The sequence below is a fragment of the Nycticebus coucang genome, chromosome 11 (assembly GCF_027406575.1).
Source record: "Nycticebus coucang isolate mNycCou1 chromosome 11, mNycCou1.pri, whole genome shotgun sequence".
In the NCBI taxonomy this organism is placed as follows: Eukaryota; Metazoa; Chordata; class Mammalia; order Primates; family Lorisidae; genus Nycticebus; species Nycticebus coucang.
This window is the reverse complement of record NC_069790.1, coordinates 121,685,886-121,701,167: the sequence shown is the minus strand read 5'-3', so window position 1 is coordinate 121,701,167 and position 15,282 is coordinate 121,685,886. Positions and strand designations below refer to the sequence as shown.

At 47.1% G+C, this 15,282-nt stretch overlaps 1 long non-coding RNA gene across 1 annotated transcript; it reads left to right on the top strand.

The window, feature by feature from the left end:
• Positions 1-6,134: 6,134 nt before the first annotated feature.
• On the top strand, positions 6,135-10,724 carry LOC128598823 (uncharacterized). Its single transcript, XR_008383711.1, has 3 exons — positions 6,135-6,272; positions 6,817-6,896; positions 8,181-10,724. It is a non-coding gene; the product is annotated as an uncharacterized LOC128598823 (long non-coding RNA).
• Positions 10,725-15,282: the final 4,558 nt, after the last annotated feature.

Below are 15,282 nucleotides of genomic sequence, written 5' to 3'. Positions count from 1 at the left end.
TTCTTCACTTGGGTTTGCCAGCCAGGCAGCCAGACTTCTTCCACCAAAGCACAAGAGCAGAGGCCACCAGGACTTCTTGTGGCTGGAAGTGGCACAACATCACTCCTGCTGGTTTCTGTTGGTAAGGTGAGTCACAGGGCCAGCCCAGATGCAGAGTGGGAGGGATTACACAGGGGCGTGGAAAATGGGAGGGGGTGAAGCTCACCTAAGGAAACTGAGGCACTGAGAAACACTTGAGTTCATCAAGCTGGTAAGTGGCCAGCATATTGCCAAGATTCAAGAATCAAATTCGGGTCAGCCAAACTTCAAACCTATATCCTCAACTGTTGCTAAACTGGTCATAACCCAGGACACATAAAAAAGAGAGGCAGAGGCTAAACTGCATCATGAAAGCCCCAAACCACCCTGAACTAAGGCTTGCAAATCATACTGAGTCAACTTTTTAAATAGATGTTAGTCATGCTCAGAGAAACAAGGACAAGAAAGAGGCTCCCTGCTTGGGACAGATGGTGAAATTTAACAGATGAAAAAACAGAGCTGCTGAACTCTTATTCGGCTTCTGTTCTATCAAGGATCGTTGTCTTCAAACCATGAAGGGAAGAACAAACATCAGTCCAAGGAGGCCTGTGCTGTGCATTCCACTTTGAGTCAGAAGCCCTGGGGTTTGCTCTGCCCTGCCCTGTCCTGTCCCACTGCTTCAATGCAAGAAAACCTCATTTATCCTCTGAGATCGTGTCCTGCTCTGAGGGGAGATAATAAAAATAAGCCCACGGGTCATTCCGAAGGTCACACAAGCCGATGCTGTGATGATTATAGAGATAGCCCAGATCTAGCACAGAGCTAAGCTCAACCAGTGTTAATTTTGATGGAGGTTGTGCAGCCCTCTGACTTGAACAAATTGTATTTCAGAGTGTCACGCCCTGCCCTGAACCAGAACATAGCTAAGCTCACGCCAGCAGGCCCACGTCTAGTGGGGAGGGTCAGCCTGCTCAAGTGCCTCTCTGGGCAATCTCGGCCTGTGCTGTGGCCCTGAGGGTGGGGCCGCAGCAAGCAGGAGAAGGAGCTCCAGGAGCCCCAAGGGCAGCAGGCAACAGCTCCCGCAGCCTGGCTACAGCGGCACACACCTGTTCCGCCCTGCGCAGCTGTCCTGCCTGAGGGAGAAGACGTATGGCTTCAGCCCCAGGCTTCTCTCCTCCTGCCTGGCGGGGTCGGGGGAGACATGCCACCTTGGTCCCCAGCTTCTCTTCCTGACGGGTAGGGCAGGAAAGGCTGGGCCTGGGAGGAGACATAGCTCCCCGCCCCCCAGCTTCTCTCCTTGATGGGACAGAAGACTAAAGGGGTGTGGTTAGGGGCAGAGAGTAGGAACCATGAGGGCGAAGACAGTTCCTCAACCACAACAGACAGTGAGGAGCCCCTAGTGACCTTACACCCAGCTGGGCCCATTGGGCTTATTAGCATGTAATTAAACTTGCAAATTTTGACCCTTAGGCATTTTTTTCCGGAAGGTTTGAGGCAAAAAGGGACAGGTATTGTCACAAAATATAGACCAATACATTTGATTCCGACCCTGGACAACATTCTAGAAGAAACTTTTAAAAGACACAAATTATGATAATATTCACATAATGAAAAACTCTGTAATTATTATAAATTTTATTGTGAAGTCACATTAATGACTAGGAAGAACGTTTTCAGTATAGTGAGGTATAAAACTGAGGGCATAACAGTATGTATGGCAGTATCTTAATTTGGATGAAAAAGGCTGTAAGGGCATCTCTGACAATAGGGTGCAAGGGTCCAAGGCCATCTCTCTTCACTCCTGCTGTGGTCCAGCCTTTTCTTTTTCTTGTTTGCACTAAGTTGGGCCAGGCTTTCTCCCTCCTGTCCTGACCAGGCACTGGGAGAGAGCAGCTGGCTGCCTAGGTGATCTTTGGTCTCCACTCCTGCCTAGTCAGTTATGGTAACTTGGTGTAAACACGGGACTGGACCCACCTCTGTGATTTGGGGGATGGTCTTCAGGGAAAATGTAGAGTCATGAGTTAGCCACACACCTCCCCCACCCCACCCCCACGGTGATTGTTACAGAAAACTAGCAACACACAGTGAGAGAACAACAAGAGTGACCCAGATCTCACAAAACAGATGTCCACTCCTCAGGGTTCTGGGAGGAGATGGCTGACACTCACCAGTCAGGTAATTTGAGGAGAGATTAATAAAGACCCTGTTTATAAGGGTGTGGGCAGAGACGATGCAGAGCCCCGGAGTTGGTGACAATGAGCACTGTTGGAGCAGTGATGGGGACAGCTCCCAGAGCTGTAGGTGCTAAGGGCAGTGGCCAGGAACCCAGCCCAGCTGAGGTGGCCATGGTGGGGGATGGGAAGAACACATTCCTGACTCCCCTCTCCTGCCTTGGCCCACGCACTGGGTGTTGTGGCACACGCCTACAGTCCCAGCTACTCAGGAGGCTGAGGCAGGGGGATCACTTAAGCCCAAGAGTTTGAGGCTACAGTGAGCTATGATCACCCCACTGCTCTGCAGCCTGAGCAACAGCCTGAGCAACAACTCTGCAGCCTGAGCAACAGCCTGAGCAACAGAGTTGTCTCTAAAAACTTTAACAAATCTACCTCTTGGAAAAATCTTGATTCACCTGAGGAAATCTTGCCTAGTGAAAAATTTTTATATTTCAGGCTTAACTATCATAAAGCAAGTGAAGAGTTGGCAGGCCCTTAGAAATATTAGGCTGGGAGCACATCGTCACTGGTTTTGTGATGACAGTAAATTATTGGGACCCTGTTTCTGTTAACTGTGCCTAGCTCCTCGGCTCCTGCTCTCCTTCCCACCTCAGAGTGAATTGCAGACTCTCTAAGAGCTGGTGTTTCCAGTTGGCTCTTCCCCCAGATAAGCTTAGGTGTCTCCCAGGCCCCTCTTCCCTGGCAGGTTCACAATTCTGGCTTCTTGTCCTCCCAGCTCCTGCGCTGCTGGAAGGCCTGCTGGACTTCTTTGCAGCTGCTTCCACGTGGTTTCCTGGCTTCTTACCAGCCCCTGCAGGTAGGAGTTAGTAAATGCCTTGGAGCCTGGAAGGTGGATAGACGGTCAGGCTCACCTCCCTGGCCTCTGGATCTTGGTGCTTCCAATCCTGGCAATGAGAGTTAACTTTCTCTCCTCTACTGTTTTATTTCCCACCATTTGGGCTGGGGCAGAGGGGAGCCAAGTGGATCCTGCGTGCTGCCTTGGCTCATGGTCCTTCTCCTCCTCAGTCCCACCTGCCTCACCCACCCACTCAGGAGACAAGAGACTTTGTTACAACCAAACTGTCTTGCTCCAGCCCCTCAATTTCAACATGTGTGGGCTGCCACCTTCTGTCCTCCAGCTCACTCTCTCCTAAAATGTCCTATTCCCAGCTCTCAGCTGATGACTTCAGCAAAGTTGACAGATACAATGTGTGCAGTGAATTGAGAACTCATCATCCCCCAGCCTCAGTGCCCCCACATCCTGTGTGTCACCAGGCAGCTCTATAGCTTCTCTCTGTCCTCTGAGCTTTGGGACTTCAATGTCCTCTACTTGAACTTAGCTTTCATCTCTATCTCCATGCTACCTCCAGGTGACTGGCCTGGGTTGAATAGTGTCTCTCCAAAATTCCTGTCCACTAAAACTTTATTTGGAAATAGGGGCTTTGCAGATGTGATCAAGTTAAATGAGGTCAGAATGGGTGAGAGTGGGCCCTAAATCCAGTGACCAGTGTCCTTATGAGAAGAGACAGGTTTGGACATAGATACAGAGGAAAAGGCCACTTGACAATAGAGGCAAGATGGGAGCCATGCAGCTGTGAGCCAAGGGATACTGCTAAAGGTGCAAAAGATTGACAGAAGCTGGAAATGGCCAGGAAGGATTCTCTCCTTGAGCTTTCAGAGAGAGCATCATCCTGTTGACACTCCATCATGGACTTGTAGCTTCCAGAACTGTGAGAGACTAAATATGCCAGTGTGTGCTTTGTTATGGCAGTCACAGGAAACCAATGTGGTGATCCCATGACTTCATCTGCCATCTCTGCACCAGACAGGACTACAAACCTTGTATCTGAACTCCAGACAGGACTACAAACCATCTACTCCGTATCTTCCCTCGGATGCTAAAATACATCTCGAACATGACGTGTCCCAGAGAGAATTACTGAAATGCCCCTGAGTCTGCTCCCTGAAGACCTTCTTCTACTCAGGAAATGGAGCCCATGCAACTTCCCAGCCAAAACTCATGAGTCCTCTTGCTCTTCACCTCTACCATCTTTAATCCAGGTCACCAAAACCCCTGGCCTGGATTATCACCTACCTACTCATGGCCACTTCCTGGGTCCCAGCTTCTGCTTGTATCCCTGAGAATACAGGGCACCCCACATGCTGCTGCCGGGGGGGGGGGGTTGGTGAGGAGGTGGGGCTGTTCCACAGAGGAGATCAGGAGGTCCCTCCTGAGGCCTGGCAGCAGAAGCAACACCTGAGGACAGCAGGCCCTGCCCTGCCACCTCCTGCCATCCCCCCACCATCCTGGCTTTTTTTCCTCTGTCTCTTGCCCACGTTAAGCTGGTTCTGGCTACAGGGCTTGTGTAGGGGACAGTGCTCCTGTCCACTTGGGTGGCCTGGCAAATGTTAATTGAGCATCTCTTTGGACAGTAGCAGCTATTATTGTTGTAGTACTTATAATTCACAGACTGTTTTGCATACATTGCTTTCTTTTGAATCTTAAAGCAACACTTTGTCCTAAGAGTTGGTTATCTCCACTTGACAGATTAGGATCTTGACACTGCTTTGGAGAAAGGCAAGTGTGGCTCAGGAGACCCTCCCTATGCTCCTCAGACACCCACTTGGTTTGTTTTCATGGGAAGCTTTGGCCTTTGTCCCACCCCCAGTGGCTCCCTCCTCTTCACTCTGTCTCTTCTGGCCCATTTCTGACCACCAGGCTACAGCAGCATCTGTGTGCCAGGTTCCACGTATCCTCCTCACAGCCCTGCATGTGCCTCCCACAGTTCACGTGTTAATGCTATTAGTGTCTCCCTCTCCTGGAATGTTTCCCTGCGGCACCTCCACCCTCTAGGTCTGCGGTCCCCAACCCTCCGGCTGTGGACCAGTACCCATCTGTGGCCTGTTAGGAACGGGGCTGCACAGCAGAGGTGAGCAGCAGGTGAGTGATCGCAGCTTCACCTGTATTTTCAGCCACTCCCCATCTCTCACTAATTCTGCATTATGCTGAGTTGTATCGTTACTTCTTTATATGTTACAGTGTAATAATAATAGATGTAAAGCGTATGATAAAAGTAATGTGCTTGAATCATCCTAAAACCATCTCCCCCTAGCCCCTGTCTGCGGAAAAACTGTCTTCCATGAAACTGGTCCCTGGGGATTGCTGCTCTAGCTCATGGCCTCATGTCCTGGGCTGTTGGATCGAAGGTTCCTGGTGATTTATTTATTCACTAATGGACAGACCTCAGAGCCCATCATGAGCAAATAAAACAGAACCTACTTACCCATTGAACATACAGTTCAATTAGAGGAACAAGAAGAAAAAAACTGCTTACTAACACTGTGTTTACCCTGGACCCTGACATCAAAAAGTGGTGCTTTCTGAGAGCCTCTCACAGCCCAGGACTGCCCACAGTTCAGCTGCCCAGCTCATACTGTCTCCACCAGCACCAGGGATGGGTTAGAATCCAATAAGAATTCTTGTCCTGGGCGGCACCTGTGGCTCAAGGAGTAGGGCGCCGGTCCCATATGCCATAGGTGGCGGGTTCAAACCCAGCCCCGGCCAAAAACCACACACACACACACAAAAAGAATTCTTGTGCTATGAACAGACCATCTCTCCTAGGCTGAGCAGAGAAGCAGGGTCACTCCCTAGAATTTACAAGGTGCTTAATGTGTACACAGTACTTTGTTCTATTTTACTGGAGGTAGAAAGGTCTAGAGCAAACATAGACACACAGATATGAACCCTGAATCGGAAAACCTTGGGTCTGTTCCCAGGTTTGCTGCTGACTTATGGGAGTTTTGTAAAAAGGCCATTTGATTTCCTGATGCACATTGAGTGAAACTTTCCCTTGCTTTACTACACAGGGAAGTTGCAAAACCAAATGAGACTGTTTGTGAAATGTCTAAGATATTTATAACGGTGGGATGTGCTTTCGTTCCCCAGTGCAGGGATACTCTCCACTGAGAGGAGGAAGGAGGTAACTAACCAGGGTGGGACTTCAGCCTGGAGCGCCCTTGGCACCTTGTCACCTGGAGGTATAGGGCTCACTGTCATATTCCTCTGCCGGGACTGTCAGAAGGGCTGCCCGGTCCCTTACTTCTGACAACACTTCTGTAGCTGTCCCGACTCAAATATTTGGATACAGTCTTGGTGCATCCCTGTTTCTTTTTCTGTGCGAGTTGCCCTTCCTTTTCGCCTCACTCTGCTGGGCTTCTCTTTGCTGCATACCTGGACTTCTGATGCTGTCTCTGAAACAGGCCCCCTGTCTGCAGTTTATTCCTTCTCCATGTCCTGCATATCACCCCAGATGAATATTCCTAAAGTATATTTGGTGTGCTCCTCCCCTGCTCTAGAACTTTCTATGGGTCCCCATTTCTCAAAGATTAAAATCCAAACTTCTTAAGGATGACCCTAGTCTGGAAATGAGATTGCCTTTCCTACCAATCACATTCTAATTCCCCGTTTGGGGCCCTCTGCTACCTTCTATACGCCCTGTCCTCCCTGTGTTTACACTTCCTTCTCTTCTCAATGACTTTCCTCGGCTCCACCTGCATGATGTTGGTCCATTCTGTACTTCAGGGTCCAGCCATTGACAACTGCTGCCCAGTCTCAATTCTTCATGCACCCAGCTCCCTACAAGTCCTCTTGGAGTCCATCAGGTAAGTGCTGCCAGTTGTTACCGTGTGTGTGTGTTTTCTCCCCAGTGTGTTCATGGCTCTTCAGAAGGAGACATGCTGACTTGAACAGTATTTCATCACTTCTAAGGCACTCTTCATTTGTTTGTTTTTTTTTTGTTTGTTTGTTTTTTTTCAGTTTTTGGCCGGGGCTGGGTTTGAACCTGCCACCTCTGGCAAATGGGGCCGGCGCCCTGCCCCTTTGAGCCACAGGTGCCGCCTCTTCATTTGGCATTTTAAGAACTCTGAAATCAGGACACATCTTAAAATCCAATATATGTCATAGTTTGTGTCAGCATGTTTCTGTCTTGGCAGTGTCTGAAATAATGGCTCACATGCTGTCAGTCACCTCCTAGAACAGGTCTGGCACACAGCAGGTGATTTTCCCCAAGTCTTATTGATCATTTGCTGAGCCCAGTGCCTTCGGGAGGCCACACAGAAGCCGGCCCTGGGTGTCTGAGAGCCCACTCTGCAGCTGCTGTGCAGCCCCCAGGGCTCCACATGGAGTGAGAGGCAGGGGGGAGTGGGGCTCTCTCAGCACCTGCCTGCCCGAGACACCTCCTGGATCAGACACACGCTTGGACAGAGGTCACAGAGAAGGGACTGTGACACCCTAGTGTGGGAGACACATCACAGCAGGTAGGACAACACAGAAGGTGCAGCTAAGGGAGTGGGTTCCCCTAACAGATGGGTCCTTGGATTCAGACTGGTCCAGGAAGGCTGGAGGAACATGCTAGCAAGACACAGTGTGCGTGGTGCCTCTGTCTGTAGCTGTGATCACCATCAAAGTGTTCAGGGGGTGAATGAAGCCAGGGGACAGTCTGATAAGCAAAAGGCCTCGGGATGGATTCTTACTGTCTTAAAGGAGAACTCAGCAAATACAGGTTTAAGAAAGAAAAGTCCCCTGGTTCAGGGCTGTATGATGGCCTGAAAGGGCATCTGGCCCCTGTGGGGGGACAGCTCTCCTATCCTGGCGGGTGGGCCTGACTGTATGATGGATGTGACCTTCCTGTTTAAATGTGATGCCACATGAAATATAACTGGACAATAGGAGCTGTTATTTTCATGGTACTTGACGATTTACAGGTCACTTTCACAGCATTGCTTTCTTTTGAATCTTAAAGCAACACTTGTGGTAAGATGTTGTTATCTCCACTTGACAGATTAGGAACCGGAGGCTCAGAGAGGGAGCAGAGGAGAAAGGTGACTGTGGCTTAAACCCTCACTGTGCTGGGCACATCACACACCACATTTCATTTTTTTCCACAGGAAGCTGTCTTGGTGTTTGTTATCGCTGTGGTTCAGAGGAGGATGCTGAGGTTGGGGCAGTAAGTTATTTGCTTACTTGGCACGATGGACCCAGGGCCTGTACCCTGGAATTCAGACTCCTTTTAATCCTCTTTCACCCTTAGCATACGAGGCTACATACACTTGTTCTGGGGACACAGAGGTGCAACACAAATCATAAGACACCCTGCTCCCGGGTGATGGGTGTGGCCATTTAGGTCCAGTGGCTCTTCAGCTTCTTGGCTACACTTGGGACCTGGGAGCCAGCTGAGTGAGAGGCTGATCCCGGATATCCAGTTACCGTCTTCTCTCCTGGCCTCTTGTTGGCTCCCTGGCCGTGCTGCTTGAGGAAATGTATTTTTCAAGTCTGGAAGGAAGCCCCTATGTGCTTCCTACTTCTGGCCGAGCCATCTTGTCCACATCCCAGTGTTTTTGGGTTTCCAGAAAATACAGACACCAGAGGGGTTACTGACTCTCCCATCCCTCCCCTGAAGCAAAAAGTAAACAGATTTTCTGCTTAAAGGGGAGTGAGGTGAGGAGGGAGAGTGCTGCAGGTTGAACTGTGTCTTCCCAGAAGGAGGTGCTGAATTCCTAACCCCTAGGACCTCAGATTGTGTCCTTGTCTGGAAATGGGGTCACTGCAGGTGTAATTAGTGACAATGAGGTCCTCCTGGAGTAGGATGGGCCCTTAATCCATGACGACCAGTATCCTTGTGAAGACTGATGTGAGGATCAGCACACGGGGACGAAGGGATGACCCAAAGCCAAGGACTGCCAGGGCCTGCCGGCAACCACCAGAGGCTGGAAGGGGTGAGAAAAGATTGACTTAGGTTCCAGAGGGAGCGTGTCCCCGCTGACATATTGATGGGGGATTTGCGGGCTTCACAAGGAAGAGACAATACACTTCTGTTGTTTTAAGCCACCCAGCCTGCAGGGCTCTGTTGCGGCAGTTTGGGGAACTAATGCAAATAGGTATGTAAAAGCACAAATTATGCCTCGAAATACCTATCCTGAGTTTGGATTTTAGTCTTTGAGAAACCCATAGCAAGTTCTAGAGCAGGGGAGGAGCACACCAAGTATACTTTAGGAATATTTATTTGGGGGTGATATGCAGGACATGGAGAAGGAATAAACTGCAGACAGGGGGCCTTTTTAAGAGACAGCATCAGAAGTCCAGGTATGCAGCAAATCACCCCCACCCTTTAGTGAATCATGCACTAAAAAATGTCACTGAAGTTCCTAGTAGTTGGTTAGCAGAGAGGGGCTGGATTCAGACTGTGAAGAGGAGATGGGTATAAGGGCAAAGGGTTAGGGAAGAATTGGAGGTGGCTTTGGGATGACAACAGGGGTGTGCTTGAGGGGAGGTGCGGCAAAGAGGCTGGTTGGGCAGGCAGAGCCCTGAATGCTGGAGGTCTCTAGACTGACTGGTCTAGGCAATGGGGAACCAATTTAAGTCTTAAAGCTGAGAATTGTTATAGTGAAAGCAATTTAATATCATGTAGTGGAAAAAGTAAGAGCTGTGAAATTAGAACCAGGTTCCAATGTGAGTTTCACAACTCACTAGCTATGTGACTTACAGTAAGTTAGTTAACCTATATTGGTGAGTTCAGGGGACATGCATGGGTTGGTGATGGCATAGTCTTTGATCCTCTCAAAACTCCAAGTGAAAACAGGGTAACCAGATAGCAAAAAACAAAAACCCATGCACAATATTCACAGGATGATTAGGTGTCAAAGTATCTCCATAAGCCCCCCAAAATACTAGCAAGTGGTACAAATCACTAAAGCCACAGGGCCCATGTGGTGTTAGTATCTGTGGAAGAACATGTGGGAGTGAAGGGGCCTCTAACAGAACAACAGGCAGAGCCTGGCTGGTTGGTGTGAGAACTGAGGACAGTGGCTACAACGGGAAGGGGATACACTCATCCCAATAGGGAGAATAATATGAGGGTCCTGCTGCAAAACCTTTGGTGGGGGGGCACCTGTGGCTCAAAGGAGTAGGGCACTGGCCCCATATGCCAGAGGTGGTGGGTTCAAACCCAGCCTCAGCCAGAAACTCCAAAAAAACAAAACCCTTCAGGAACTGGATCAGTCCAACTTCTGAACTCTTGAAGCTGGCTCACTAGGGCCCCTGCCTGATAGGACCCCACGCTAAGAAGATGGGAACCAAAGATTTTATATCAAGCAAAAATTCTTTTAAGCATAAAGAGCACACATTTTTATCAGCATGGAAGAACTCAGGAAACATTGTTCTCTTGACCTTTTTAAAGGAATCTACAAGAGAATAAACTTCAGATGACTTAGTGTCTACAAATATTAACTTAAGAACTGGTGGCAAAAATTAAATATATAGTTACTTGTAAAGTTGTGATAAGTAAGGATTTAACGGAGAGAGATTAAAGATGGCAGCTGAGTAACAGCTTCCCTGCAACTGGGAACAGCCAGTCTGGGGAGACAAGACTCCAGGCATCTCTGGCCGGTGGTATCTGCCTATAATCATCCCTTTGAGGATACAGGGAGCCAGCAAGGGACTTCTGGACCCCAAGAGGAGGACAAAAACAGTGGAAAACTGGCAAGTGGTTGCGTGTGTTCCATCGACCTAATCACGCCGGCAACCGTAAGTACAAGCAGCAGTGAGACTGCAAACCGGAAAGGCCTTACCTGTGAACTGTTTCGTGTTCTTACACTTGGCACTCAGTTGAACTGCCTGGGGAGAGCTTGAGCAAGAGTGTGGAGAACTTTGGGCATTGTCTGGGGCTCCAGACTGAGCCACTGAGCTGGGCGCAGGAAGCCATTGTGAAAGAACTGCCCCGTAAAGCTCCGCCCTCAGGGTCTCAGAGCAAGGATTGGGCGGGTCAAAGTAACCTACTGACTGAGCAGCCTAAAGGCGCGGACTGAGCTGCCTTACAGCTTTAATCCCTAGGGGCAGAGTCTGCCGGTTTTGGCACACTGGAGCCTTGGGCTTTTGCCCTGGGTAGAGTGCCCTGACGTCACAGCTCATAGTAACCTCAAACTCCTGGGCTTGGCACCGCCCAGACCTCCATAAGAGCTGTGCAGCGACCCCCGACTGGTGACCCGCACAGAAATTCCAAAAATCCTTAATGAATACTACAAGAAACTCTACTCTCACAAATATGAAAATCTGAAAGAAATTGACCAATACCTGGAAGCACGCCACCTACCAAGACTTAGCCAGAACGAAGTGGAAATGTTGAACAGGCCTATATCAAGTTCTGAAATAGCATCAACTATACAAAATCTCCCTAAAAAGAAAAGCCCAGGACCAGATGGCTTTATGTCAGAATTCTACCAAACATTTAAAGAAGAACTAGTACCTATACTACTAAACCTCTTCCAAAATATAGAAAAAGAAAGAATATTACCCAGCACATTCTACGAAGCAAACATCACCTTGATTGTCTCCATTGCTCTTTAACATTGTAATGGAAGTTTTAGCCATTGCAATTAGGGAAGAAAAGGCAATCAAGGGTATCCACATAGGGTCAGAAGAGATCAAACTTTCACTCTTCGCAGATGATATGATCGTATATCTGGAAAACACTAGGGATTCTACTACAAAACTTTTAGAAGTGATCAAGGAATATAGCAATGTCTCAGGCTACAAAATCAACACCCATAAATCTATAGCCTTTATATATACCAGCAATAACCAAGCCGAATAAACAGTCAAGGACTCTATTCCTTTCACAGTAGTGCCAAAGAAGATGAAATATTTGGGAGTATACCTAACAAAGGATGTGAAAGATCTCTACAAAGAGAACAATGAAACTCTAAGAAAGAAATAGCCGAATACCATGCTCATGGCTGGGAAGAATCAACATTGTTAAAATGTCCATACTGCCCAAAGCAATATATAATTTTAATGCAATTCCTATTAAAGCTCCATTGTCATACTTTAAAGATCTTGAAAAAATACTTCGTTTTATATGGAATCAGAAAAAACCTCGAATAGCCAAAACATTACTGAGCAATAAAAACAAAGCAGGAGGAATTACGCTACCAGACCTGAGACTGTACTATAAATCCATAGTGATCAAAACAGCATGGTACTGGCACAAAAGCAGAGAAGTAGATGTCTGGAACAGAATAGAGGACCAAGAGATGGATCCAGCTACTTACCGTTATTTGATCTTTGACAAGCCAATTAAAAACATTCAGTGGGGAAAAGATTCCCTATTTAACAAATGGTGCTGTGTAAACTGGCTGGCAACCTGTAGAAGATTGAAACTGGCCCCACACCTTTCACTATTAACTAAGACAGACTCTCACTGGATAAAAGATTTAAACTTAAGACATGAAACTATAAAAATACTTGAAGAAAGTGCAGGGAAAACTCTTGAACAAATCAGCCTGGGTGAATATTTTATGAGGACTCCCCAGGCAATTGAAGCAGTATCAAAAATACATTACTGGGACCTGATCAAACTAAAAAGCTTCTGCACAGCCAAGAACATAGTGAGTAAAGCAAGCAGACAGCCCTCAGAATGGGAGAAAATATTTGCAGGTTACACCTCCGATAAAGGTCTAATAACCAGAATCCACAGAGAACTCAAACATATTAACAAAAAAAGAACACGTGACCCCATCTCACGGTGGGCAAGGGACTTGAAGAGAAATTTCTCTAAAGAAGACCGACGCAAGATCTACAAACACATGAAAAAAAGCTCATCATCCTTAACATCAGAGAAATGCAAATCAAAACTACTCTGAGATATCACCTAACCCCAGTAAGAGTAGCCCATATAACAAAATCCCCAAACCAGAAATGTTGGCGTGGATGTGGAGGAATGGGCACACTTCTACACTGCTGGTGGGAATGCCCACTAATACGTTCCTTCTGGTAGGATGTTTGGAGAACACTTAGAGACCTAAAAATAGACCTGCCATTTGATCCTATAATTCCTTTACTAGGTATATACCCAGAAGACCAAAAGTCACAATATAACAAAGACATCTGTACCAGAATGTTTATTGCAGCCCAATTCATAATTGCTAAGTCATGGAAGAAGCCCAAGTGCCCATCGACGCACTAATGGGCTAGCAAATTGTGGTGCATGTATACCATGGAATACTATGTGGCCTTAAAGAAAGATGGAGTCTTTACCTCTTTCATGTTTACATGGATGGAGCTGGAACATATTCTTCTTAGCAAAGTGTCTCAGGAATGGAAGAAAAAGTATCCAATGTACTCAGCCCTACTATGAAGCTAAATTATAGCTTTCACATGAAGACTATAACCCAACTATAGCTCAAGACTATGTGGAAAGGGCCAAGGAAGGGGAAGGGAGGGGGGAGGTTTCGGTGGAGGGAGAGTAATGGGTGGGGCCACATCTATGGTGCATCTTAGAATGGGTACAGGCGATTGCACTAATGTACACAGCTATGATTTAACAATAAAAAAAGTAAAAAAAAAAGTAAGGATTTAACTGGAGAGATTGTCATATTTGATGAATATATATGATCAGATAATACTATGTATACAGTATAATCACAACAAATAAAGGGCAAATGGAGATGGCATATGCATGAGTATTTATGGGATATTTTAATTCTATTAGGCTCCATGTCTTTGAGAAACAGGGTCTCAAAGAAAGAAGAAAGAAATGGAAGGAAGAAGATGCAGATGGAGCATAGAAGTGGCTAAAAACCCTGTCATTCCCCATTTGAATTGGAAAATCCTCTATGAACTCAAGCTACATCTCTAGCTTATCATTCTCATCAGTCTAGCGTTCATAGAGAATTTTTAATTTCAAATGGAGAACAACAGGGTTTTTACTTAGCCATTACTAGATACAGTAGGTATCATCTGTGTATGATTCGGATATCTAGGGGATAGATACAGATTGAGTAGGTTTTTGTAGATATTTATCTATACCTATTGGTTGTCTCTGTACATCTCTATATCCTGTTGGCTCTGTTTCTCAGGAGATCCCTGATGGATACAGGCATAAGGATTTCTGTAAACTTAATTTCACTTTATTCTGTGAATTGGAAGGAGTGGGCAAAGGCATCGTGGAGCATGATTACTCTTGGGCTTTAGCTCATTTGGGGAGGATTGCTTGGCAAGCTGCTTCAGCTTCTGGTGGGAAGGCTCAAGGGCAGACAGGAGGAGAGCCTCACTTTGTTACAACCCTGCTGCTCTCACGGTAACTAGTCCAGTCCTATGAGAGTGAGAACTCTCCCCAAAGACCCTAAATCAGGCACCCTCAAACTGCGATCCGCGGACCACATGAAGCGGTGTGAATTGTATTTGTTCCCTTTTTGTTTTTTACTTCAAAATAAGATATGGGCAGTGTGCATAGGAATTTGTTCTTTTTTTTTTTTTTTTTTTGCAGTTTTTGGCGAGGGCTGGGTTTGAACCCACCACCTCCGGCATATGGGGCCAGTGCCCTACTCCTTTGAGCCACAGGCGCTGCCCTCTTTTTTTTAAACTATAGTCCGGCCCTCGAACGGTCTGAGGGACAGTGAATTTGCCCCCTGTTTAAAAAGTTTGAGGACGCCTGCCCTAGACACACCACTTACCTGTTTATGAGGGATCTGCCCCAGCCAAAACACTTTCTAAAGGACACATCACCTCTCCACACTGTTATATTGGCAATTTAATGAGTTTTAATGGGGATGAACCACTTCCAAACCATAGCAGCCAGTTTGCCTGGAGCAGAGCTGAAATATTAGAGCCAATATCTGGGAAGGTGTATTTAAAATTCTTTCTTAAAATGTTGCCTTTTTGCACACTTAAAATACTCCTGGCCATAGTATTTGTAGCTTTCAGGATGAGAGCACTCCTTTAAGACAGTGCTTGAAATACTCAGCAAAAAGGGTGCTGCCTTGGAGTATGGGGCCCCATAGCCTACGCCAGAGGTGTCTTGTATTTCTTCAACACTCTGATTCTTCAAAGGAGGGAGTAAGGCTGTTCACTCAGAGCTGGAAATGACTTTCCAGGGGTCCTTTCTGCAGATTCATTTTAATGGAGGAGAAGTGCTTGTGTTCCCACTGGGATGTCTGTTTCATCTCCCTGGGCACCAGAAGTTTCATGCTCTCTCCTTCCCTCCCCAACCCACGT